Below are 26,494 nucleotides of genomic sequence, written 5' to 3'. Positions count from 1 at the left end.
AAACAAAAAACCAAAAACCATGCCAAAATTATTTTGTATTATTTTTTTCTTCAGGGGGACAACTGATTTGTTTATATCTGCATAGAACCTTGTAGGCTTATTGTAGGTTTATTGCCTTGCTCTACATAAAACATCCACCCACATAAATTTTACTTTATAATTTAGGAGGTGATTGATTATTGTATATAGGACTCAACACTTTATGTGTCATCCTTATGCAGGGCCCATGCTAATGTTCTCTGTACCATTCCAATTTTAGTATATGTGCTGCTGAAGCGAGCAATAGGACTAAACACTTTAAGAAGAATCCCACAAGTGGGGCACCTGACTGGCTCAGTCAGTGGAGCATGCTCCGGCTCTTGATCTTGGGGTTGCCAAGTTGGGTGTAGAGATTAATTAAAATAAAATACAGTCTTTAAAAAAAAAAAATCCCGCAAGTATTGTCTCAAAATGTCCAGATCTCTTAGTACATTTTAAGTGTTTGAATTTAGAAAAGCAATTTATATATTTGTTTTAATCTCTCTAACATTTATTCAGATTGCATTACCTTATTGATATATATATATTTTTTTAAATTTTTTTAGAGATTTTATTTATTTGTCAGAGAGACAGAGAGCTCGAGCACAAGCAGAGGGAGAAGCAGGCTTCCTGCCGAGCAAGGAGCCTGATGCAGGACTCGATCCCAGGATCCTGGGATCATGACCTGAGCCAAAGGCAGACGCTTAACTGACTGAGCCACGCAGGCGTCCCTATATTTTAATTTTGAAATAATTATAAACATACAGGAAGTTTCAAAAATAGTAGAATCCATGTACCCTTCACCCATCACCCTTTACCCAGTGGTAACATTTTACATGACTATAGTATAATACTGACTTGTATGTATTTTATTGCTAAAAGCATAATGATCTTGCTCATTTTGAAAAATGTTGACAAATACAAGAATGTTGATATTTTTGTTCACCTCAGGGTAAAGAGGTTAATATGTACAAATTCAGATTCCATGCTTATTTCCATAGGTACCAAAGATACATATTTCTCCTGTACATTTGCTGTAAAAGGGGTGACGAGTAGGCAAACAGCTGATAACTTCCCAATCGGTAGTTCATTCACAGCCCTGGATATAGTCATGTAAAATTTCAATTACATGGCATTCTTCTTAATTCTGCTTTGCTGGACTTCTTTATTTAATTGCTAGTATATTTGCTTACTAGGAACTTTCATTCTTAAGATGTAACACAATGTAAAGAAAGAAATATTGGACAGTTAGTTAAGAGATATTAAGTACCCTCTATCACTGTACTGAATATAAAGGAGATTTTGGAAAAGCAGGAAGGGTATTTATAGTGTAGATGAATAAACAGCTGTAGAACATTACCACATATTGTATAATGTATTTAGCAAGTTTTAGTCTCTAAACACGTACACATAGGGATATAATTGGCCTTCAGTAAGCATTTGTTGAGTGAATGACTGTACTTAGGTAATAAGCATGTTGTCACAAAATTATGTAAGTCTTAAGAAAATAAATGTTTACTGTCACTCTTAGGAATTCTAAAACTATTCATTATCGACTGAAAGAATGATAATACATGTTTTATTATGTTTCTTTATTCTCTTTGCCCTAGAAATCCTTTGGTAAACTCATAATCAGTTTTCCTTGATAAAAGCCTGGGTCTCTGTGACTCTAAAGCCCAAGTATTTTCCCCATGGCATGTTGCTCATTAAAACACAGTATTAGGTGATAAATGCCATATTTAAGTAAACAAGTATGAAATAAAAATAAGCTCCCTATCAGTTATTTTTAGAAAAATCATTGTGTAATTGATTGCCTAATTTTATTTAGCTTGACTTATTTCTGTAATGACTAGTGACTAAATTAGATCAAGTATAAGGGATTAAACTTGCTCTGAAGACCTAGTTTTTATTTCCCAAAATGATGATACACTGTAAATAGACTCTCAAAGATGCTAAAAATGTATATTAAAAATTCTGTAATTTTTTCCTAAATATTTATTAAATGTTTTATAGTATGCTATGCTGGGTGCTGTGGGAGCTATAAGGATGTCTAAGACATGGATAGTTCTCTCAGTATCTTTATAATACACTGAAGGTAAGATAGACTCATAAGGAATAGTATGTGATTAGTCTGTGAGGTACAGAAGTTCTATGACTGCTTAGTGAGTAGAAAGATTACTTTTAGTTGAGATGATTAGGGGAACCTTACGATGATGTTTGATCTGAGTATCGGGTTGATAGAATTTCCTTGGAGAAAATTGTGAAATTTACTTATGTCAGAATTACAGAAAATTATACAATTGATTTTACTATCAATCAGGTGAGTTTTCTAGGAAAAAATTAGTCTGATTTTAATATTTAAATAATGAAGATGGGGATGCCTGTGTGGCTCAGTTGGTTAATTGCCTGCATTTGGCTCAGGTCCCTGGGATCAAGTCCCATGTCGGGCTCCCTGCTCAGCGGGGAGCCTGCTTCTCCCTCTGCCTGCCGCTCCCCCTGCTTGTGTGCTGCTCTCTCTCTCTCTCTCTGTGACAAATAAGTAGATAAAATCTTAAAAAGAAATAATGATGATAAGGATTAGGAATAAAGTAAAATATTTAGGAAAAAACTATGTTTTTTAAAAGGTCAGAGAAAGAGAGAGAGCACAAGCAGGGGGAGTGGCAGGCAGAGGCAGAGGGAGAAGCAGGCTCCCCACGCAGCAGGGAGCCCGATGTGGGACTCGATCCCGGACCCTGGGTTCATGACCTGAGCCGAAGGCAGACGCTTAACCAACTGAGCCACCCAGGCGCCCCCAAAAAACCTATTTTTAACGTGAAAACCTTTTGCTCCTGAAGCATTTTGCAGCTAGGTTACCCTGAAAATTGTACTAAATATGATTTTCTTAGCCTGTATTCTTTTTAAAGATAATTTAATCTGTCGGATTAATGACAAATGTGTTTTATATATTTCATCTTAGTTTGATGACTCCAGAAATAGATGAGTTATCTCTTTGGTGAAAATGAAAACTGTTTTATTGCTGTTTTATTTCTGAGGTTCCAGTGTCTAAAGTATTTCTATTTTCTCTAAGTGAAATAGCATTGGAAAAATTATCTTGATGGGGCACCTGGGTGGCTCAGTCGGTTGAGCACCTGACTCTTGATTTTGGCTCAGGTCATGATCTCAGGGTTGTGGGGTTGAACCTCACATCGGGCTTCGCACCCAGCACAGAGTCTGCTTGAGATTCTCTCTCCCTCTCTCTCTGCCCCTTCCCCCTAAAATAAATAAATAACGTCTTTAAAAAAAATTATCTTGACATTGTGAAATTATTTTTTTTTTTAAGATGTTATTTATTTATTTGACACAGAGAGAGAGAGACAGAAACACAAGTAGGGGGAGTGTGAGAGGGAGAAGCAGGCTTCCCGCAGAGCAGGGAGCCGGATGCGGGATTCAGTCCCAGGACCCTGGGATCATGACCTGAGCCGAAGGCAGACGCTTAACGACTGAGCCACCCAGGCGCCCTGACATTGTGAAGTTATTGCTAAGAGGTAGCTCTTGGTGGCAGCCTAAAGAAGAGGCTAGAGAAGATGGAAAAGGACAATATGTGTGAATGGCAACACCATAGGGGAGTTCTCTGTAGAAGGGAATTGTTTTACCTCAGGTCATTCAGTGTAGCTGATGCCATGCTGGACCTAGTTAGACCAGAGCATTTCTGAAAGCTAGTTTCTTGGTCAAACCTATATAAAGAGGAAAAAAACCAAAAAACCTATATACAGAGCAGAAAATCTTTTGAGTTTGCTTTAGTTATATAATAAATATTAGCGGAAAATGGTGTCAACACATTCATTTGTGTTCTCCACCTCCTTTTCCACAGAGACCTAGATTTAAATCTGAGTCACCAGAGTAAATAAGTTCAGCGATTCCCAGCTTGTGTTAGATTGCATAACCTAACCAACTACATGGGTTGGCAGAGGTGTTTCTACTTTCAGGAGGGTGTGGGGAAGCCGGACAGGACATGGCAGCTGCTGAAAGGCGTGGAGGCTGCCATTACCACGGGACATGTACTTGTGTGTTTGGGGCCGGTCAGGAGAAATACGTGCTGAATAGCCTTTCTGAAATGATGATATTTAATGCTAGTGATCTGTAGGCATAGCTCGGAGAAGGGTATTGTATCTTTCTTAGAAAGCTTATTCTTTTTCTTCTTTATGAATTTGCATGCACTTTGAATTTTCTCAGCCTAATACATTCATCAGAAATGAGCCATTTTTTGACTGTTGCTTTCCAGTGTTGAAAGATCTTTAAAAGGATCCTCACATTGTGGCCTTTCTTCTTACTCTGCTTGTTGACACCTACTTTAAGCGTAGATTTTAATAGTTGCTTTGCATATCCTGATGTCAAAGCATCATTCCAGTCTAGTCAAGATCGTTTCGCAAGTGCTATTTTAATGGAAGAAGACCAGTTGCATTCCAGTACCTAATTGTTGTTTTGGTGTTATTATTTAATATCTGGCATGCTTATATCTATCAGTCACATCTGCATGTACTTTTTTCAGTTTTATTAAAGCTTAGAAATGCTCTTATATAGCATGCTGATTTCGGCATTTTGAAAATTTTTCTCATATCCTTGTGAGTAGCAGATTTAAGTACTATACACAAGTTTTGAGTTTGGTCTCATTTCATCATCTGTCATCATTAAGGGGTCAATAAAATAGTCCTGTTTTTACAAAAAATGTTTTAAGGATGGCAAAGTGACTACCTTAGTAAAGAATCCTCTGGCTTATTGGAGTTACAGGTAAACCTAATTACATTATTATTTTCCTATCACATAATCTGTTTTCTTCATGAGAATTCAACTCACTATAGGATGTCTGTGAACAGCAGTTCAGAAGATACATTGGCCAGTAACTCATTTCCAGATGCCTGTAATAAAATGGATTTTTAAAAGATAAATATTAACGGGGTGCCTGGGTGGCTCAGCCGTTAAGCGTCTGCCTTCGGCTCAGGTCGTGATCCCAGGGTCCTGGGATCGAGCCCTGCATCGCGGGCTCCCTGCTCGGCGGGAAGCCTGCTTCTCCCTCTCCCACTCCCCCTGCTTGTGTTCCTGCTCTCACTATCTCTCTCTGTCAAATAAATAAATAAAATCTTAAAAAATAAAAAAAGAGAAATATTAAGCATAGTGTTAGGCTGAGGAAAGGGTTATAGTAATACAAAATCGGAATAAAGGAAAATAATTGCCTGGTGAAAGAGTAAGAGCAAATGAAATTAATCCATGACGTGGCATGCATTTTGCCTTATGCTTATTGATGTCAGTAGGGAGTTGTTTTTGGGAAGAGGGACTTAGAACTCACATCACACTTGGTTTTGTTAGAGTAAGGTCCTCCCTGGAAGAAGTTGTCTTTCTACAGTGACTGTACTGCATCTAAGCTGAGTACATTTGACACTCCTTAACTAGCCATCTGAATCCTTGATTGTTTTGTTTTTATTCAACAAGAGTTTATTAACTGTCTACTTTCTGTGGTGTAAATGTTAAGATAGTAAAATACTATTTCTCATTTCGAAGAGCTAGTAAACTACTTTAGCTTATGAACAGATAATTATTAAATACTGTGGTAACGACATCTGTGTTGAGGTTTCATTGGCTTTCCTCCCTAGCCACAGTATTTGGGGTTCCTTTTATTCATTGCACTTGTTCTTACTGCAGCTCTCTTGGCTTATAAGGGGCCTAACATACCTTTTTCCTTGAATCTTCAGCTACGTTTCCCTTATACCTGTGATCATCCCACTTGTGGCTTGATGTTTAGTTAGGAATCAAGGTAGAGAAAGCCAGGGAAGGGAACAACTTTAATGAAGGTGTAGTATTCATTGAAGTATTCAAGTATTCAATGAAGGTGAAGTAAAATGAAGGTGGAGAAAGTGATGGGAATCCCATTTTGGATACTAAATGGGATTAGAAGTTTAAGTTTCATAAAGAAGTATTCAGCATTGATCAAAAGAGATACTAATTGGGGCGCCTGGCTGGCTCAGTTAGTAGAACATGCAACTCTTGATCTCGGGGTTGTAAGTTCGAGCCTCACGTTGGGTGGAGAGATTACTTAAAAATAAATAAAAACTTAAAAAAAAAAGATACTAAGTTATATGACAAGATACATACACTGTTTTATTGCTCTCATTACCTTATCAGTTTTGTGTCAAGAAATTACTGCTAGAACTCTTGGGAATGAAATGATCATTTCTATATGCTATAATAGAATATATTTATAAAATATAATGTAGTCTTTGTCTTTTTTTCTACTTTTAAAAAATTATAATCTAGTGTTTAAAAAAACTTTTTTGGCATGTAAGTGTCCGGAAATCATATTATCTTAATATTACTATGCTACAAGGTGTACAATCCATACCATTTAGAAATTTTTTTCTTCCATTTGTTTGCTTTGTTTCTAAATTCTGTAAGTTTACTTACGTGTACCATATCAAGATATGATAGAGTTTTGTTGTATTTATGATGATAGAGCATGGCCCAGTTTTAGCCTAGGGCAGAGGTTACAATTACACAGGACAGAGTAGAAGGAGTCCACACTTAGAAATAGTGCTGCATGTTAGAGCCAGTCTCGTCTAAACTAGAGGTGTAGAGGAAAGGTCTCTTTGGTCAGCCATGTCAGGAGTAGAACAGCTAGAGAGCAAACCTTTTGTTACTGCGAATGCAAGATGAAGCAGCACATGGAATCTTGGAGAAAGAAAGTGTGTGTGTGTGTGTGTGTGTGTGTGTGTATGTGTGTATGTATAAATGAATAAAATAAATACCCACAGGTACACATATATGAATGGCTGTCAGAGAATTCTGTTTGAGGGTGCTGGGCTCTAGATCATGGCCTGATTTCTGTCCTTGGGATTGGGACTGGTAAGCAAAAGTAGGTGTCCCAGTCCTAGGAAAGACAGGATGGGGAACAGACTAAGAACCTACAAAAGTGTCAAAACAGAAGCTTAGTTATAATAACTGAGGTATCAACAGGGCTAGAACAGCAGAAAGAGTAAGAATAGGACAGAGTATGTATCGGAACAAGCTAGGAATCCTAGTCCTCTAATTTGGGGTATAAGGGTTGAGTGAATTAGTGTTAATGATGACTTGATCTGGGATCAAAGATTGGGGCTGAAACTGCTTATGCCTCTCCTGTCACAAGTCCATGTTGGTGATCTAGGATTTAAGTGACAGGAGAAGCAAGGCACATGGAGAGTAGAATTAGGCTGGGCTTGACATTTTTATACTAAGTATCTTTTAAGGAAAAAAATTCATTTCCATTGTTAATCAGTAATCATTTAGTTTGCTTTATTGGCACTGGTAAGGTGTCACGAGTTGCAAAGAACTGCTGATGCCTCACAGTAAAGTCTTAACAGGGAACTGCTGCTGAAATGAACAAACTGAAGCTTTGGAGTGAGTACACTTTCTTGCAAAATAAGAGGATATGAAAAAGCATGGTAGGCATGAGGGTTCTAATGTCATGATTCTGAAGGCAAACTCTGATAGGAGTTGAGTTTTTGAGCAGGGTAAGAGGAAGCAAGGAAAATGTATGATTATGATAATTTGATATTAAAATGAGAACCTTCCACACCTTTTTTCACTTCCTAGAAGAAGTCCTATTAGCATGTTTTGGGTTGCAATCAGCTGATACTCATTAGCTTACGGGGGAACAAAAGCCATTTTTGGAACCCATACTGGACATTGAATGATGACTTGAACAAGTGGGTCTTGAATAGAAGAAACCAGAGGAGCTCTGGGGATCTCATCAGTTTTTATACCTTCTTTCTAGACCCCTGCCATTAATGTGACTTTACATTAAAGATTTAATCTCTCTGCCTTGCCTTTTCAGTTTTTACATTCCAGTAATAAAGGATTAGATTACCCTGTTCAGACCAGCTATCTGTCTCCCAAAGCTAGGGGACCAGGATTATGATATATAGTCATAGCCCCAGAATCTATGGCTGGTGGCCATCCCGAAGAAGGGGATATTAAAAATGGGGTAGCCCTCCTAGGAAATAACTAGAATATCTCAGCCTTTAGTAGTTTAACCACCTCTTTTCCCTTCTCTTCTTTCCCCTCATTTCCCTCCCCACTTATGTAAATGTGGAGATAACCCTGTTATCCCATCTGTTGATGTAGTTTTTCTAGTGGGAGAAAATCTCAACACAAGCTGCGGTACCATATTCAGAGGCAGGGCCATAGGGCAACTGGTTCTAGTGTTATGCTGCCCCTGGTTGCATTGTGATTCTTCATATTTTACAACTTAAATTTAATTCCTGCTAATTTGCCATCTGCATGATTGGGGGAAAGGAAAAGGAGATAAAAAGAAAATGTGTTTAAAGGGAAAGATGGGCATACTTGTTACACACTGGTGACTAGTAAGGAAATCAGTGCTGGCTTCAATCTTCAGTTTTGCGTCAGTGCGCGCACCCTAATCTGTTTCACTTCAGGTTTCATACCTTCTGCTAGTATCTTGGCTTATCAGGGTTCTGTTCCTAACAAGCTGACCCTCTTGCATTCTTGAAAGAGTCTGAGCCCTCATAGTTCCAACTGTATGGAATTGGGATAGTCTTCTACTAACCTTAACATGTGCACAGTACTGTGAGAACGTACTTCAGGGGAGTCCCCTGAGGTCTTCTCATGGTCTTCCTAGTTCCCAGAGTTATAGTAGCAACCTCACTTCCCCTTGATAGCCAGGGACAGTCACCCCCAACCAATTCTGTAACCTCTGTTTTTGTTCTTGTTTTTCTCCTGTCCTGAGGAAATTGAACTGAACATGATAAGCTCAGCTTTCAATAGAGTGAAACAGTTATTTTGTTTCCTGGCACAAGAATTTCTTAAGGGTACTAAACTTCTAGATAGCAGATTTCAGAGTTCTTGATATAAGAAACAAAACCTTGAGAGCAGAAAAGACATCACTCCACTGTAATCGTTTGTTCCCTCATCCGTTGTATTCTGGAGATGGGAAACAGCATTTATTGGGTTGGTGGTTCAGAGCCTATTTTATATCCTGTAGCATCCCAAATTCAGAAGTTTTTAGCTGGGGCAACAACTGATATATTAAGTTTCAAGAAGCCTTTACTTTCTGCTAGGGAGACATCAGTGTCTGAATAAGGGTCTACCTGATCATGAGGCCCTGAGCATCCACTCACTGCCACTTGAAGGGAATTCTTGGATCAGAGGCCATGTGATTGATTGATTGATTGATTTTTTTAAATAAGATTTTATTTGAGAGAAAGAGAGCGAGTGAGCACATGAGAGCAGGGTGAGGGGCAGAGAAGCAGATCCCCCGCTGAGCAGGGAGCCCAGTGCAGGGGTTCAGTCCCGGGAGTCCGGGATCATGACCTGAGCCGAAGGCAGACACTTAACCGGAGGCAGACGCTTAACCGACTGAGGCACCCCAAGGCCATGTGATTTATATGAAACATTCGGATAATCTTGTGTAGTGTTCCTGGCAAGGCCAATTCAGAATCTGTGTCTCTTACAGCAAAGAACCAGCCATCACCATTTTTTTTTAAGTTTTTATTGAAATTCCAGTTAGTTAACATGCAGTGTAATATTAGTTGCAGGTGTGAAATGTAGTTGATTCAGCACTTCCATACAATACCCAGTGCTCATCACAAGTGCACTCCTTCATCCCCATCACACACTTCCCCCATCCCCACACCCACTGCCATCACCATTTCTGTAGTCCAGGGAGCTTGCAGTACTTTGCCTGCTAAGAAGTAGTGCCTATGGAGAACTCAGGCAAATGGATTCTACAGTAGTGGCAGTTGCGGTCAGTCTTAGTGAGTCAGGTAATTGATCCCTTGCATAAGTACTCTTCCCACCGCCTGGTTGTGGTTTTCATGAACTCACTGAGCAAGGACTAGGCTGGCTGCAGGAGGAGTTAGGACTTGATCTCTGTTGTGGGTCATCTCTCCAATGATCACTAAGAGGCTTAATATTTTGATTTGTTTGCTTTGGCAGCGGTAGGATTCTGGTGAGGAATTTTTTTAAGCTATGGCCCCATTGTGAGACGTTCATTCAAATAGCCATTCCTTAAAACTCCCCATAATTTTTCCTCTGATCTTTTCCTTCAAGGCCATTGATCATGGCACAGAAAAGATCGTAGGCTCTCTAGCCACTTCAAGAAGTACCTACTACAGAAGTAATAATACATTCCGTAAGTTCTCAAAACTTAATTTTATGGGGCGCCTGGGTGGCTCAGCCGTTTAGCATCTGCCTTCGGCTCAGGTCATGATCCCAGGGTCCTGGGATCGAGCCCCGCATCGGGCTCCTTGCTCAGCAGGGAAGCCTGCTTCTCCCTCTCCCACTCCCCCTGCTTGTGTTCCCTCTCTCTCTGTCTCTCTCTCTCTGTCAAAAAATAAAAAAAATAAAAAAAATAAAAAAAAAACCTTAATTTTATATTCTAAAAGTTTTCAAAAAGTGTTTTATATTACTTGATTCAGACCTTTTCTCTTTTTGATTTCATGTTTATAGTTTCTCAGCCATAAAGGCCTCACTTTTTTTGTTTTTTTAAGATTTTATTTATTTATTTGTCAGAGAGAGAGCACAAGCAGGGGGAGTGGCAGGCAGAGGGAGAAGCAGATTCCCCGCTGAGCAGGGATCCCCATGTGGGACTCGATCCCAGGACCCTGGGGATTATGACCTGAGCCAAAGGCAGACGCTTAACCGACTGAGCTACCCAGGCGTCCCAAGGCCTCACTTTAAAATTTCTTTTTATTTTTGTTTATAGAATGCTAAAATGCCATATATCCTGTGATTGTGAAGGCATGTGTATACATATATATACATATATGTGCATATGTGTATATATATGCTCATTTGAGTATAGGAAGTGTTCTAAAAAGTGCATACCAGACTTATGATTCTCTTTGGAGCATGGATTGGGGGGAAAAGAAGACTAGGAATTGTAGTGGAGAGCAACTTTTATTGTTTTACTTAAAAAAAAATGTTCTGCTAGACACTTCATATTTTACTGAGCGTGCACTTTCATTAATATGAAAAATGCCAGCATATGACTTTTATTTCTTAAAGTTAGGAGAGAATTTCAGGATGATTAAAGACTAATAAGCACTATTTATATATAAAGCTACCTGTGTTGTCAACAAAAGCGTATGTAGTGGTTTTAAATTTTTCTTTTAGCCTACGTATTTGACTATCAGCTGCTTATTGAAAGTCATTGCATAAATTAGTTTTTCATGTATTTACACTAAAGTTGAATTTCTTTGCTTTTCTCATAAACATAAAGTGTTCATTTAAAACTGTAACAAAAAGTGTAATATATCCTAATCTGAAATGTCTATAATTCAGAGGTCAGATTGCAAAAAGGAGTTGCAAGAGGGAGGCTTTCAACATATTATTCTCCCTTCCTAATTTTAGGTTTCATGTCAGGCATCTGATAAGGACCCAATGCTATGAAGGGCTCTAAAGTAGATGTAAAAGGATGTACTTTCCAGTTTTTAGTATGGCAGTCTCGATTGTATCATCTTAAGACTGTTCAGTAGTTGGTGATGATTTTGTCAGCTCCCAAAGAACAGTCTATTACCTTTTTTTTTTTAAAGGAACCTATTCTTTGAAGTACATACACAGAGAAAAGTGAACAAATATAAATGAACATTTAAATATACTATTTTAGGGGCACCTGGGTGGCTCAGTCAGTTAAGTGTCTGCCTTTGGCTCAGGTCATGATCCTAGAGTCCTGGGATGAATCCTGCATCGGGCTCCCTGCTCAGCGGAGATTCTGCTTCTCCCTCTCTGCCTCCTTGTGCTCTCTAGCTCTCTGTCAAATAAATAAATAAAATCTTAAAAAAATATATATATACTATTTTAAAAAATGAAAAGGCTAGCCATAGGCTGGGAAAAATATTTGCGAAACATTTATCTGGCAGAGGATTTGAACCAAAATACCCTAAGAACTGTCACTATTTGATAATAAGACAAAGAGCCCTGTCAAAAAATAGACAAAGAATTTGCACCGAAGATACATGAATGGCCAATACATCCCACATAGAAAGATACAAGTATGTGGGGCATCTGGGTGGCTCAGTCGTTAAGCATCTGCCTTTGGCTCAGGTCATGATCCCAGGGTTCTGGGATCGAGCCCCGCATCGGGCTCCCTGCTCAGCGGGAAGCCTGTTTCTCCCTCTCCCACTCCCCCTGCTTGTGTTCCCTCTCTCACTGTGTCTCTCTCTGTCAAATAAATAAAATCTTTAAAAAAAAAAAAAAAGATACAAGTATGTAGAAAGATGCTCAACATCTCTAGTCATCAAGGAAATGCAAATTTAAACTGTAGGGTGATACTATTACACACCCACTAACATGGCTAGGAATAAAGTCGGACAGTGTTAAAATTGGTGAAGATGTGGAACAACTAGAAGTTTCCTTTGATCCATTTCTGGTGAAATGGTATTGCCACTTTAGCAAACAGTTGGTAGTTTCTTATAAAGTTAAACATTTTCTCTATGAATTATAAATTTCATTCCTAGGTATATACGCAAGAGAAATGAAAGCATATGTCCACAAAAAAGCTAATGTTCATAGCATTATTCAAAATGGTTCTCATTTAATTTTAATGAATAACAGTGTTGAACATCCTTTCATGTGTTTCATTGCTCTATCTACATCTGTCTTTTTAAGAAGTATTGACATCTTTAGCTCTTTTTAAAATTAGGTTGCTTATTTTACTGTTGAGTCATAAGAGTGTTTTGTATATTTTGGATATAATTGTCTTTTTGTGGTATATGTTTTATAAATTCTCCCAGTTTGGGAGTTGTTTCTTTTTTTTTTATACTTTTTATTTTTTATGTTATTATTGTAGTTTATTTTTTAAGTAAACTCTACTCCAACGTAGGGCTCGAACTCAGAACTCTGAAATCAAGAGTTGCATGCTCTACCAACTGAGCCAGACAGGCACCCCAGATTTGTTTCATTTTTTTTTTTTTTTTTTTAAAGATTTTATTTATTTATTTGAGAGAGAGAGAATGAGAGACAGAGAGCAGGAGAGGGAGGAGGGTCAAAGGGAGAAGCAGACTCCCCGCTGAGCAGGGAGCCCGATGTGGGACTCGATCCCGGGACTCCAGGACCATGACCTGAGCCGAAGGCAGTCGCTTAACCAACTGAGCCACCCAGGCGCCCCTTGTTTCATTTTTAAAACCCTGTCTTTTTGGAATTTAAGAAAAAACCGAGGACCATGGGGGAAGAGAGGGAAAAATAAAACAAGATGAAATCAGAGAGGGAGACAAACCATAAGAGACTTTTTAAAATTTTTATTTTATTTTTATAGATTTTTATTTATTTGAGCTAAGAGAGCGTGAGAGAGAGCAAGAGAGAGCTAGCACAAGCTGGGGGCAGGGCAGAGGGAGAGGGAGAAGCAGACTCCCCGCTAAGTGGAGAGCCAGATGCGGGACTCTATCCCAGGACTCTGGGATCATGACCCAAGCCAAAGGCAGACGCTCAACCAGCTGAGCTGCCCAGGCGCCCTGTGAGAAACTCTTAATCATAGGAAAGAAACTGAGGGTTGCTGGAGGGGAGGGGGATGGGGGGATGGGGTAACTGGGTGATGGACATTATGGAGGGCACATGATGTAATGAGCACTGGTTATTATATAAGACCGATGGAACACTGAACTCTACATCTGAAACTAATAATACATTATATGTTAATTGAATAAAAAAAATTCTCAATAGAGATTAGAACTTCAGGAAAAACATAAATCATCTTGCTGAAAAGCAAATATTTGTGGGTCCTGAAGCATGTAAGATTGGGGGACCCTAATTAGGAAAAAGAATATAAAATTATGATTATAAAATTAGGTACAAAAGTTAACATTTGCTGTGGACTTTGGGTGATGATGTGTCACTGTAGGTTCATCAGTTGTAACAAAGGTTCCATTCTATGGGGGGGATGTTGATAATGGGAGAGGCTATATATGAGTGGGAGCAGAAATTATATGAGAAATTTCAGTACCTTCCATTCCATTATGTTGTAACCTAAATCTGCTCTAAAAAATAATAAAGTCTAAAATATATATATATATATATCTTTTGAAGAGAGAAGTTAATTTTGATGAAATCCAGTTTGTCAGTGTTTCCTTTTATGGTTTTTGCTTTATAGCCTATCAGAGAATTCTGTCAGAGAATCTATCAGAGAATTCTTCCTAACCCAAAGTCAATATTATTTTGTACTGTTTTCTTCTAGAAGTTTCATAGTTTAGGCTTTACATTTAGATTTATGATTCATTTTGAGTTAAATTTTGGATATGTTCTGATGTATGGGCTGGTTGAGATTCTTTTGTTTTGCTTTGGTTTTTGCATGTGGATGTCCAGTTCTAGCACAGTTTGGTGAAAAGTTTTTCCTTTTTCTTTTCCACTGAATTCCTTGACATCTTTGTCAAAAATCAGTTGACCACATATGTGTGTGTCTATTGCTGGAATCTGTGTTCTTTTCCATTGATTGAGGTGTCTACCTGTCACCAGTACCACACTATCTTGATTACTATAGCTTGAAATCAAGTAATATGAGTACTCTTTTTTTTTTTTGAAATTGTTTTGGCTAGTCTAGTTTCTTTGCTTTTTTGGTATAAATTTTAGAATCATCCTGTCAGTTTCCAAAAAAAAAAATACTAGAATTTTGATTGGGATTGCATTAAATCTGTAGATAAATTTGGAGAGAAGTGATAACTATGTTGAGTCTCCAAATCCGTGAACATATTATACTGGTCATCTTTGATTTATCTCATCAATGTTTTGTAGTTTTCAGAATACAAATCTTGCACATAGTTTGTTAAATTTATCCCTAAGCATTTCATGTTTTTTGGTTGCTATTATAAATGGCAATATGTATATATGTAATTTTCATTTGTTTCTTTGTTGATATGTGGAAACATGATGGATCTTTGTATATTGAATTTTGTATGCTACAACCTTGCTAAATTCCTTTATTAAATCTAGTAGGGTTTTTTGTGGATTCTTTGGGGTTTTATATATAGACAGTCATGTTGCTTGGAATAAAGACAGTTTCATATCTTCCTTTGTAGTATATGCTTTTTATTTATTTTTTATGCCTTATAGCACTGGCTAGGACTCCCAGTATAATGTTAAAGACAAAAAGCATTCGGTTTTTCACCATTAAATATGATATTAATTGTATTTGTTTAAGGATGCCAATTATCAGGTTAGATTGCATTCTGTTCCTAGCTTACTAAGAGTTTTTAAAATCATGAATAGATGTTGAATTTTGTTAAATGCTTTTTTTTAATATTGAGATTATCATATGGTTTTTTTTATTCAGTTGATACAGTGAATTATATTAAATTTTTTTCTTAAAGATTTGTTTGAGAGAGAGCACAAGAGAGTATACACACAGGAGGGCAAGCGTGGGGGGAGGGGCAGAGGGAGAGGGAGGGAGTCTTTTTTTTTTTTTTTTTAAGATTTTTATTTATTTATTTGAGAGAGAGACAGAGCATGAGCGGTGGGGGGCTAGGAGGGGCAGAGGGAGAGGGAGAAGCGGACTCCCAGGGAGTCCGACTTGGGGATTCAGCAGACGCTTAACCGACTGAGCCACCCAGGCACCCTGAACTTTATTAATTTTTCAAATCTTGAATCAGCTTTATATTTCCAGGATAAACTCCACTTCATCATGATGTAATATTTCTATTATATAGTGCTAATATTTTGTTAAAATTTTTCCCATCTCTCTTCACAAAGGATATTGGATTTCCAGTCTCCTTTTCTCTTAATGACTTTGGTTTTGGCATTAAGAAATTACTGGTCTCGTAAAATGTTTTGGGAAGAGCTTTCTCCAGTCTGGGTTGAACAGGTTAGTGTAAACACACATATATAGTTTGTTATCTTGTGTTTTAAAAAAGGGGTGAGGGATAAAATATACATATAGCTGCTAAACTTTGCAAAAGGTAGCGGTGGTGGGAGGTGATGGGACCAAAGGTTTGTGGGTGGAAATGACACTTTTCAAAGTGTATCTTTTTATATATTGACTTTTCAAAGCAAAGCATGTTATCTTCCATATTCAAGATAGGGATGGGGAAAATTTTAAACTACTAAAACAAATAAACCTGACTGTACCTTAATTTAGTGCTATACCTACATTGAGAGGGAAGAAAGAGTGAATCTAAGTGATTTATTAACAAATATATGACTACTTACCCTCTACTTGGGTGGAGGAAGAGGGAGGGATTGCAAACAAATCTTGAACTCTTTCTACTGGAGTTTATTTTTGTAGTGATAAGAACAAAGCAAATCTGGGTCATTTTTAGGTGTATTATGCTTTGAGTAAATGTTTTGAGGTTGTTGGAGCCAGGACCTGAGGAAGCAGGGACATACAAATTTGGAACGGGGAAAGGCAAAAATGAATCCTGTGGGGATGGATTGGAATTGAAGGTGTTAGTGTGAATTCATTATTTTTGAAACTAGTATATATATGTGTACTTGTGTCTACATGTGCATGTGTGTATATATATATATGTATGGACATGTATGTACACATTTGTATGCATATGTGTATATATGCACATGTATTTCCTGGTAGCTCTGTCCAACAAAAAGGCTAAGAAGGAAAGAGCAGCGAGAACACTTAATTGCCAAATCTTGATCTCTAAAACTATAACCAGCACAAAGGAACCAGAGATCCTCAGAGAATTGGTTGATTGCAGGCCCGGGCAGGGTATATACCAGGTGAACCTGTATCATTTTCCTTTTTGGTGTACTAGAAATGTAAAAGAAAATGTTTTTGGGAAAAAAAATGGGAGCATTTCATAAGAACCCTGTTGGCTTTCCTACTGGTCCAATCTAGATTGTCAAATAAGTATAATAATTATGAACTAGTTAAAATAAGAATTCATTATTCATAGTAATAAACTGATAAAGGAATAGAGAAGGGAGGTCTCTTGCTTACATTAGAATTCTGAAGTTCTAGAGTTGGCAGATTGTCAATTTGCAGACATTATAGTAAAGATAAGACAGGACAAGAAACATAACAAATTGGGGGGGGTATTGATGAGGAGAAGTTTATTTCCATGGTATTAAAATGTCTCCCCACAGAAGACCTATTATTTGCAAGGTATAAAATTGGGATTATACACTGGTGACAACAACAACATGGGGCAGATGGATACCGTGTGATTCCAGATATGACATCCTGAGGGGTCATATCATCATCTGTGTGGTAGTCTGGCCAAGACTGCATAACCCGAATCTAATCATGAGGAAACACTAGACAGACTCACACTGAGGAGCATTCTACTTAATAAAAAGGGGAGGGAGCTGTGTTCTTCCAAAAAACGATGTCATAAAAGACAAAGGATGTGGAAGTGTTCCATATCAAAGGAGGCTTAAGAGAATCACTACCTGCCCCTAGACTGGATCCTATACTGGATAGGAGGGGGGAATACTATAAAAGGACATTAATGGACCAGTTGAAAAAATTGGGGAAGTGGATACTAGAGTGCATAATAACATTGTAATACTGTTCAGATTACTGAAGACAATGTACTGTGGTTATAAAAGAGAATATCTCTATTCTTAGGAAATGCACATTGAGTCAACGGAGCAAAGAGCCATGATGTATATCATTTATCCTCAGTTGGTTTAGAGAAAAAAAAATAGCATGTGTGTCTGTGTGAATGGAAAGAAAGTGCCAGAGAGCACATGAGCACAGATGATAAAACAAAGAGAATAACATTAACAATTGGTGACTTTAGGTAGAATGGTGGTTTTGAATTCTTATATTTGCAGCTTTTCTGTAAGTCTGAAAATATTTCCAAACCAAATATTTAAAACATTTAAAAATATCTGCCCTTTATTTTTAGAGTTTCTTTATTTATAAAGAGCGTGGTGCTTTGTCTGGAACCAGTTTGGAATGAACATTTTTATAATATTTTCCTGTGTGTTGGTGTTGTGGCTCTGCAAGCCAGCCATTATTGAATATGACAGCAGTTAGTGGAAAAATAAATGTCGCTGTGTAGACAGCTAGAGTCTAAAACCTAATTTGCGGAGGGGAACCATTTACTATAGTGATTACTTTAAATTTCTAGAAGTATTAGTTGCAATGTCTACTGAAGTCTTCAGAGTTGTTATCACTTAACTGTTGGGAAATTAGAATGGTTATTTTATATAAAAAATCTAACTGTTGCACCCTGATTAGATTTTCTTGTTTTGTAAACTCAGAAAGATTATAGTTTTTAGCCTAAGAGTGTAATTATTTATTTGTTCATTCAAAAAGTGTTAATTGAATACCCACCATGTGCCATAACCCTTTCTAGGCATTGAAGATATAGCACCAAACAAAACAAAGCTCTTGCCCTGTGGGTTTTATGTTTTTGTGGGAGGGATCCTGGGAGCAAAAGTGTTACTGTTTTAAATAGAGTAGCCAGGAAACACTTAGCCCAGGAGACATTTGGGCAGACATCGGAGGATAGTGCAGGAGTGAGGCATGCAGAGATAATCACTCCTGGAAAAGCATCTAGGCAGAGAGAACAGCAAATGTTAAGGCTCCGAGATAGGAGTATGCTTAGCATGAATAAGGAATAGCAAGGGGGTCAGTAGGAAATGAGATCAGAGATAATAGGGGCCAAATTATGTAGGTTCTTATATGCTATTTTAAAGATTTTGGCATTTACTCTGAGATGAGAAGCCATTAGGAGATTTTGGGCACAGAAGTTACATTATATGAATTATGTAAGATTATCAAGATCACTCTGACTGCTTTGATGGGAAAAGACTGAAGTAGGGCAAGGGTAGAAGTTGGGAGGCCAGTTACGAAATCATGGAAAAACTTCAAGTGAGAGATGATAGTTATTCTGGTCAAAGTCTCTAGGTGATGAGAAGTGGTCAGATTTTGGATGTATTTTGTAGACAGAGTCAGTACAGTTTGCTGATAGGGTGAAGAGAGGGTAAGAACTTTAGTGATGAGTGCTAAGAGGAGAAACAAGTAGTGGAGGTGAGGAGTGGCCAGTTAGATAGGATGAAACCAGGGGAAACCAGGAGAGTCTTTGTTCTAGAAGCCAGGTAAAGTGTATCAGGGCTTGGTGAGTCATGACAGTTCCTGCAGATAGGTCAAGAAAGATGAGGACTGACGGGCCTTTGGATTTAACAATATGTAGGTAATTGGTGGCATTCAAGTTCAATGGCATATTAGGAAGCGAAAGTAATTGGAATGTGTTCAATCTGACTTGAAGAATCTTAAAGACAGAGAGTACCGACAACTCTTTTGTGACCCTTTGTGAAAAGGGAATCAGAAAAATTGGCCATAACCTAGAGTGGTAGTTGTGTCAAAAGGTTCATTATTATTGTTTGTTTTCTAATGATTGGAAATATGTGTATATACTACTGGTTTGCTTTATCTGGAGGAGGAAACTAGGAAATTGATGATATAGGAGAGAGAAGCGGGCCTTACTAGAGCAATGCCCTTGAAAGGTAGGGGCATCATATCTATATCTAGTATCACAGTGGAGGAGCTAGACTTTGACCCAGAAAGTTCAAGCACAGTAGAAGGGTACAGATTTAGGTAAGTGAGTAAGTGTGGTTCTGGAAGTTCTCTTCTGATTGCTTATATAGGAATCAAGGCCCGCATGTAGAGTGATTCAGATTTTATGTGCCTTTTGATTTTTTTCTTTTCCCCTGTATGATGCTGTTCATCAGGTGATCCACCAGGAGTCCTGCGAAGGTTTAGGAGGGCTATAGCCCTGCTTGCTAAAATTTTTTTCAGACATTCAGCTTTTTGTTACTCTTTAGTCTGTCTGATTTGTATAACCCTTGGGAAGAGATTCCTAAAACCCTTCTGGAGCTAACTGGAAAAAATTTTTTTTTCTTACTGATATTCAAGCCAAAGAGTATGATTTTAAGATCCTTAGAATTTTCATGTTAGATATAAGAAAATCAACTTAAAGACATATTTAGGCCAAGGAGGTACAGCTAATTGTCTAGCCAAGTCTGAAATTGGGATCTCTGTCGTCTTCTAATTTATATAATTTGATTTTGAAATTCAGTTTTTATACCTGTCTGCATATTCATACATTCAAACTCACCCCTTTGACAATATAACTGACTTATTCTAAATTGAAGGCAACCAAAGCATGAAATAAAAACATGTAAAACGTCAGGGTCAAAATGAGAAGTCTGTCTAAAGTGTGACTTAAATTGTGATTTGTGTAAAGCTGCTACTTGAAATTATATTGCATATTGCAATTAGAATGAGTTGAAATCATGTCAATGCATTTGCCCTTGGACGAGTTTATATTAAAATAAAGGATTATAAAACAGGATTATGTAATATTCTAGATTTCTGGTACTTTAAGACATCTGTAGATTGCATTAATATACAAAAACATTTGGTCCTCTAGCTCACTGTTACCCATTCTGTTTGGCCTCCTGCTGTTCTGTTTCTGCTTCTTTATCTCAATGCTTGCCTGTACCTGGTAGTTCAAAATGGGTAAAACCAAATAATCATCCAAAGTACTAAAATTTCTATGAAACAATAAGTAAGAACAAACAACTGAGGAGGAAGTGGCAAAATATGTGAATAGGCATTTCATAAAAGAGGAAACATGAGTTAGCCAATAAATCTGAAGAAATGCTTGGTATCATTAATCAACAGGAAAAAGCAAAGTTAGACCACAATTCGATGCCATTTTATACCCCCAAATTAAGTTAGCATTACTAAGTATTGGATGTGGTTCAATATGAACAGGTAGTTCAGTATGAGCAAGTAGTTGGGTGGGATTATAAATTGGGGAAAACAAAAATTGGCATCATCATGAAAAATTGAACTTATGCATATTTCTCAACTCCTACGCACAGACTTAAGAGAAACTTTGGCACATGGGGCATAGGAGATGTGTATGAGAACTTTTATAACAGAAATGCTTATAATAGGAAAAAAAAAACCTGGGAGAAAAATAAGATACTGTTGTAAGGAAAATGGATAATTCAATTATGATATATTTACAACGCAGAATTCTGCAGTGAAAAGGTATGAACTACAACTAATGCGACAACATGGATGAATTTTTTAAGATTTGTTTATTTATTTGACAGGGAGAGACACACAGAGGGACCACAAGCAGGGGGAGTGGGAGAGGGAGAAGCAGGCTCCCCATGGAGCAGGGAGCCCGATGTGGGGCTCGATCCCAGGACCCTGGGACCATGACCTGAGCCGAAGGCTGATGCTTAATGACTGAGCCACCCAGGCGCCCCCCAACATGGATGAATTTTTAAAGCATAATATTGAATGAAAAAGTCAAACCCTAAAAGACAGGAGCTATTTAATACTGTTCCCACAGAATTCAAAAGCAAATAAAATGAAACACTATGTTGTTGAGGGATAGGTACATATGTGATAAACTTTTTAAAAAATATTTAATATTTTATTTATTTATTAGAGAGCATATGCGTGAGCAGGGGGAGTGGCAGGCAGAGGAGAAGCAGGAAGCCTGATGTGGGACTAATCCCAGGACTCTGGGATCATGACTTGAGCCGAAGGCAGCCACTTAACTGACTGAGCCACCCAGGCGCCCGAAAAATACTTGAGAGAGAGAGAGAGAGAGCGCGCGCGAATGAGCTGAGGAGGGGCAGAGGGACAAGCAGACTCCTCACTAAGCAGGGAGCCCAAAGCGGGACTCAATCCCAGGACCTTGAGATCATGACCTGAGCTGAAGTCAGATGCTTAACTCACTGAGCCACCCAGGCGCCCCTGTGACAAACTTTTTATTTATTTTTAGAGAGAGAGCGAGCGAGCGCACATGCATGAGTGCATGTGAATGGTGGGGGGAGGGGGTGGTGGTGGGAGAGGGAAAGAGAATCTTAAGCAGGCTCTGACCCCCCTCCCCCACCAGCTCATAACCCTGAGATCCTGACTTGAGTCGAAATCAAGAGTCAGGTGCTTAACCAACTGAGCCACCCAGATGTCCCTGTGATGAACATTTTTTTTTTTTTAAGATTTTATTTATTTGAGAGAGTGTGTGCCAGTGGGGAGGAGCAGAAGGGGTGGGAGAAAGAATCTGAAGCCAACTGAGCAGGTAGCCGGGTGCAGGGCCTCATCCCACTACTGCAAGATCATGACCAGAGCCGAAGCCAAGAACCACCCAGGCATCCCCCTGTAATAAACTGTTTAAAAAGCCAAGTAATGATAAACACAGAGGACAGCATAGCAGTTACAGGAGATGGGAGGGATGAGAGAGGTGGGGCATTGGGGGGGGGGCGGCGGCGAGCAAGTCAGGAAAACATTACCAGTAACTTCTATTTAGGTTGTTGAGTTGGGTGGTAGGTACCTGGGTGTTCCCTCTGTTTCTTTGAATTTAAAACATGTTACAAGTAACTGTTGTATATTACAAGAAGTTAAAAAATAGGGAAGGCATATTCTGAAGTCACAAATTAGGAGACATGTCATCACTTCTGCTTATTCCCTTATCACCACTTGAATTCCTAACGTCACTCAGTTTTTCACTGGGGATGTCTTGTTTTCAAGTCTTTTATCTGATTAAGCCTGTGTCTGCCATCTGTCACGTCACTCAGTGACAACTTGTTGGATGAGTAACTGCATGAATGATTTGGGAAAATAATTCAAGATTTTTCTTTAAAACTACCTTAGAGGTAGATTTTGAAAAATACTTTTCCTTCCACTTCTAGCTGGGTGAGATAGACAGTAAAACTAGGTTATTGTTATGTAAGCTTTTGAATGATAATTGGCTGTATATTTGAAGGCAATATTTCTTTTTTTTTTTTTAAACTCGGGGTGCCTGGGTGGCTCAGTTGGTTCAGTGTCTGCCTTCAGCTCAGGTCATCAAACCCCGCATCGGGCTCCCTGTTCAGCAGGGAGTCTGCTTTTCTCCCTCCTTCCCGCTCGGGCTCTCTCTCACTATCTCTGTCTCTCTCAAGTAAATAAATAAAATATTAAAAAAAAATAAAGTAAAACTCTCTTTTAATTATTTTTTTATTTTTTTAAATTTTATTTATTTGACAGAGAGACACACACAGCAAGAGAGGGAACACAAGCAGGGGGAGTGGGAGAGGGAGAAGCAGGCTTCCCGCTGAGCAGAGAGCCCGATGCGGGGCTTGGGATCATGACCTGAGCCGAAGGCAGACGCTTAACAACTGAGCCACCCAGGCGCCCCTTAATTATTTTTTTAAAGTAATCTTTACACCCAGTGTGGGGCTCGAACTCACGACCTGAGATCAAAAGTCACATGCTCTACTGACTGAGCCAACCAGGGGCCCTTTGAAGGCAATATTTCTGATTATGTTTCAACTGTTAATAACATGATCAGAGAGATTAACAAATACATGCCAAAAACAAATAGTTGATCAGAAAAGCAGAATGTTGCTAAAAGAGGAAGCTATTTATAGGTGTATTGTTTTAGAGTTAGAAGGCTCATGGGAGTTAGTCCAAGCTCCTCATTTTTGAATAAAGGCACTTTGGGACCAAAGAAGTAATTGATTAAGATCATAGAACTTGTTGAGTACAGAGTTAGAAAAGACTAGAACCTAGATCTCATGATTCATATGCTAGTGTTTTCATATTGAAATACTGAATGGTAAATAAAACAGTTTTTAAGACTTTTTTTTTTTCTTTTTTTAAGTAATCTACACCCATCGTGGGGCTTGAACTCACAACCCAGGGATCAAGAGTTGCATGCTCTGCTGACTGAGCCATCCAGGTGCCCCAAATAAAACAAACATTTAAATATCCTATATAAGGCATGCAAATAACTCAAGATTCGGTTATAACCATTAAGTGAGGAAGCATCGTTTTCTGATTTTAATTTAGAACAAACGACATTTACCTTCAGATACTTGACAGATATACCTAGAAAACTAACATGAATTTTTTGCTTTTTTGCTCATATTTGGTTTTCCAAAATTAGTGTGATCTGTGTTGTACAAATGAATACTGAACTGGATATGGGAAGAATTAGGTTCTGAACCTGGCTCTGCCACTAAGTAACTGAGTTGTCATTGATTGTTTGCATAACTTTTCCTGGTCTCAGTAAAATGAAGAAGCTGAACCAGGTGGTTTATAGAGACGAAATTTAAATGACTCTATATTCTTTATGGATTTTAGATGGCAAATTTTATCTATCTTAAATAAATCATTGTCATGTGTTCTGCTATTAAACTATCGCCAACAAATGAGATAAGGAATCAGTAGAAAATGAACGACTCATTATGCTAAAACATAGTCGGAAAATGAACTGGGTTTTCTTTTTCTTCGTTTCATCACAGGTATACTACTTCTCCACATTTGCTTCAGGAAGAAAGTGCCTGCCACTCCTATTGTTTCTACGCAGGTTCATGCCAGCCCAGAACGGAGAATCAGGTCAGTTTTATGATTGTTCTGTCTGTCAGACAAGGAGTCAGGAGCAAGAATCATGATAGTCTTTCTCACATCATTGCATTGTAGCAAGACCACTGAACTCAGACTCAAAAGAGCTGGGTTTCAGTCCTTCTTTACCACTAATGGCTGGGTAAGCTTAGGCAAACCTGCTTTCCTGAATGGCTGGTAGTTTTCTGCACCAAAAAAAGGGATATATTAGAATAAATTATCTTCAGTTTCCATTTTGGTTTTAAAGCATTATTATTTTTATTGTAGGTACCTATGTAGAATAAAATTGTGTTTTTAAATCATCATTTTCTTTTTTTTCCCCCTAGAAAAATCTAGTGGTAAGCATGGGCTTTGGAACTCTAATTCTGTTCTGTTGCAGTTCCTTTGAGTGACTAGTTTAAATGATGAGCTATGTTGTGAGGCACTTGAGAGTACTACTGCTACCTGTTTGCCTTAGTTTTAGTATTTTACTTGGCTTTATTGTTACTGAAAAGTTTTTTACATGAGGTGGTTAGTCCTTCAGTGATGTTCTTCAGTTTTAGAGAGGGTACCCATTTGACCATGGTAGTCCTCTATTGATTGCACGTGATGCAATTCAAATAGCTTAAGCGAAAAGGGGAAGTTATCATTTGGGTGTGTCTCCCGGGGGACCCCAGAAGATCCAGAGACATGCAAATGCAGCTGGGCTATAGAGAAGAACCCAGGAACCAAATGCAGTCAGGTTTCCCTCACGCTGTCAGTGGAGCATCTCTCCTGTGTGTCTGTCTCACGTCTTTGCAGAACTGGCTTTCTTCATTTTCCATTCTTTGTCATGGGAAACATGGTTGTCACCACTCCCCACACACTGTGTCTTATAGTTCAGACTCCCAAAGAAAGGCTGACACTTAAGTACCCAATCCCAGATTTCCCAGAACAGACTCTGATTCTTTTTTTTTTCCCCCAATGTTCAGTTTCCTTTAGTAAACCCCATCTCCCTGAAGGGCAGGTACAGGCAGCTAGGTGATGGCAAGAGATGTTCACTTGAAGATCTTGCCCTGTCTCCAAAAAAGATCACAATCTGAAGTACTGGGGATTAGGATTTCAACATAGGAATTTTCAGAGGGACACAATTCAACCCATAGCACTGCATAACAAATTATTCCAAAACTTTGTGACTTAAGACAACAAATGTTATGTTACAGCTTTTGTCATTCAAGAATCTTAAGCTGGCTCCTCTGGTTCAGGGTCTCTCATAGAGCTGCATTCAACATGTCCACAGGGCCGTGGTTTCATCTGAAGGCTCTGGGGGCGGAGGCCCAAGTTCCTCATATTGGCTGTTTGCCAGTGACGTACATTAGTTCCTTTCCATGTGAGTTTTGTAATGTAATCATGGAAGTGGCATCCCATTAGTTACTCCCTTTTCTCTTCATTAAGAGTGAGTCACTGGGGCCCTTGGGTGGCTCACTTAGTTAATCCTCTGACTCTTGGTTTTGGCTCAGGTCATGATCTCTGGGTCATGGGATCAAGCCCCGTGTCATGTTCTACACTCAGCATGGAGTCTGCTTGTCCCTCTCCCTCTGCTCCTCCCCCTGCTTGCATGCTCTCTCTCTCAAAGAAATAAATAAAATCTTAAAAAAAAAATTCTTAAAAAAAAGTGAGTCATTAGGTCCAGCCCACACTCAGGAGAGGGGATTACACAAGGGTGTATATACTAGGAGGTGGGGTCATTGGGAACCATCTTTGAAGCTCCCTACAATAGAATATAAAAATGAAGGAAGAAGAGAGTATGCTAGGTGGAAAGGAAAAATATCTAAGTTATTTGGTATTATTCAGAAAGCTTAAGTTTTCAACTTTTTTTTTTAAAGTAATCTCTACTCCCATTGTGAGGCTCGAACTCACGATTCCCAAGATCTATAGTCGCATGTTCCTCTGTTTTAAACAATCTCATTAGGATAGTTTCAGCATATACTTCTAAATCATCTGATTACATGACTGAATTCTATAAGCAGTTTAATTATAATTATTTGTGAATTATTATAAATAAAGATCATACATTTTAGTAGAAAGTGAACAGCTAAGTATTAGAAATGATGAGACTTATTTTTAATTCCCACTAGGTTTGGAAGTTTAAGTCATTTCATGCTGTACAAAAGTAAAATGAGTATGAAT

At 38.4% G+C, this 26,494-nt stretch overlaps 1 protein-coding gene and 1 non-coding gene across 5 annotated transcripts in view; one reads left to right on the top strand and one right to left on the bottom strand.

Annotated features, from left to right (window-relative positions):
- WDFY3 (WD repeat and FYVE domain containing 3) overlaps window positions 1–26,494 on the top strand; it is a 274,441-nt gene that overhangs the window by 9,156 nt on the left and 238,791 nt on the right. For all 4 annotated transcript variants that reach the window (XM_078068881.1, XM_078068879.1, XM_078068877.1 and 1 more), the window contains exon 2: window positions 24,247–24,340. The gene's annotated coding sequence lies outside the window, so the exon portion shown is untranslated. The remainder of the gene's footprint in view (window positions 1–24,246; window positions 24,341–26,494) is intronic.
- LOC118518379 (U6 spliceosomal RNA) lies at window positions 176–283 on the bottom strand. The gene has a single exon (XR_004908599.1). It is a non-coding gene; the product is annotated as a U6 spliceosomal RNA (small nuclear RNA).

Source organism: Halichoerus grypus, chromosome 3 (genome assembly GCF_964656455.1).
Source record: "Halichoerus grypus chromosome 3, mHalGry1.hap1.1, whole genome shotgun sequence".
Lineage (NCBI taxonomy): Eukaryota > Metazoa > Chordata > Mammalia > Carnivora > Phocidae > Halichoerus > Halichoerus grypus.
This window is presented reverse-complemented; position numbering and strand designations above follow the sequence as displayed.